The sequence below is a fragment of the Cebus imitator genome, unplaced genomic scaffold, assembly GCF_001604975.1.
Source record: "Cebus imitator isolate Cc_AM_T3 unplaced genomic scaffold, Cebus_imitator-1.0 Scaffold310, whole genome shotgun sequence".
Classification (NCBI taxonomy): Eukaryota; Metazoa; Chordata; class Mammalia; order Primates; family Cebidae; genus Cebus; species Cebus imitator.
The window spans coordinates 21,223-23,068 of NW_016107625.1; the positions used below are offsets into that span (position 1 = coordinate 21,223).

The 1,846-nt window shown below is 42.4% G+C and overlaps 1 pseudogene; it reads right to left on the minus strand.

Annotated features, from left to right (window-relative positions):
• Positions 1 to 552: 552 nt before the first annotated feature.
• LOC108285881 overlaps positions 553 to 1,846 on the minus strand; it is a 42,919-nt pseudogene continuing 41,625 nt past the window's right edge.

Genomic DNA, 1,846 nt, shown 5'->3' on the forward strand with positions numbered 1-1,846 from the left:
AAAAAAAAAAAAAAAAAAAGTGATCCTCTACCTTCCACAGAAAATGGTTTAAATTTTTTTTAATTAATTTTGTTTATCAAGCTATATTTTAATATAATTCCATGCACAAAATGGAGTCACACATTGGCTCTAGTTATATTTGAAATATGCCTTTAAATTTCCGGTGATGGAGACGGTGAGTTTATTCATCTCAGTGTTTGCCATAGAGTAGATCCTCAATACATATTGTGGAAAAAATGTATGAATTAATGGATGAATGAATGAGTATTAATTTGTTAGGATAAAAATCCTGCAATTGAGGTATTCCATCCTTAATAATTTGACAACTCTGATGATTGGAGGAGATGCTATAACATTGATCATCGGCCACAAATTAAGTTAGCGATAAACAATGGCCTTCCTGATAGAGGGAGCACAGGGGAGATATGAACAGCAAAACTAGAAAGAAGGAGCTTGAAGAGAAGTACCAGCTCCCCAGGGTACAAGACATATACTGGGGAGAATGCTTTGCCATCTGAAGCTCACACCACACTGGCCCAATGGACCGCTGTGAACTCTGCTCATGCTTGGGTGTGGCTGAGGGGAAGGCATGTCTGCAGAATGGAAGGACAGCTGTGTTTCACAAGTACTAAAGCATTTTAGACTGCATGGGGAGGTATATACTTTCACGTTGAAGGGAAGAGGGGAAAAAAGCAAAGTCCCTCCCACAGAGCATTAGGCTGCCTTGCAGAAAGCCACGGCAGAGAAGCGGACCTCTCCTTGCTCACGCTCGGTGAATTTTCTGCAGACCTTGGCAGCATCCTATAGCCGGGTGTCCTCTGAACTGGCACCATAGTTCACTGGAAAAGGCATCCGTCCATCAAGTTCATAGAGGTGACCATCCACGTTGTTAAACAGAATAAAATGGAAATTCACTTTGTCATCTACCCAACATTGGCCTTCCTGTGCCACGGCATCATGGGCTGCCTGTATGGCCTCATTCTTTTCAAAGCATTTTGCTGTCTTCAGGGGACAGTTTCTCTGTTTCAGAAAGAAACTGTTTCAGGACTCATCCGTCCTCAAATCCCAGTTTAACTTGATTATTGGCCACTGCGTGTGTAAGTCCAATTGTGCCACAGGAGTTCCCAATGGCCTGCTTTATGAAATATACTTTAGGACTAACTTCTTGTCCCTTCAGCTCTTCAATCTGTTTTTCCTGAAGTTCTCATGCTGGGCTGTGAGGGGAAAGAGCAGCAGCAGTGCACAGGCAGGCGCTGGCACCTGGTGTCTTAGTCCATTTGTGTTCCTATAAAAGGATACCTGAAGCTGGGTAATTTATAAAGGAAAGAGGCTTATTTGGCCCATGGTTCAACAGGTTCTATAAGAAGCATGGCACCAGCATCTACATCTGGTGAAGGCATCAAGCTGTCTCCACTTGTGGCGGAAGGCAAAGGGAAGTCTGCCACACGGTGAGACCAGGAAGCCAAAGGAAAGGAGAGAGGTGTCAGGCCCTTTTTAACAATCAGCTCCTTGATGGGGATAGTGTTGAATCTGTAAATTACTTTGGGCAGTATGGCCATTTTCATGATATTGATTCTTCCTAACCATGAATATGGAATGTTTCTCCATATGTTTGTGTCCTCTCTTATTTCGTTGAGCAGTGGCTTGTAGTTCTCCTTGAAGAGGTCCTTTACGTTCCTTGTTAGTTGTATTCCTAGATGTTTTATTCTCTTTGTGGCAATTGTGAATGGCAGTTCATTCTTGATTTGGCTCTCTTTAAGTCTGTTATTGGTGTATAGGAATGCATGTGATTTTTGCACATTGATTTTGTATCCTGAGACTTTGCTGAAGTTGCTTATCAGTTTCA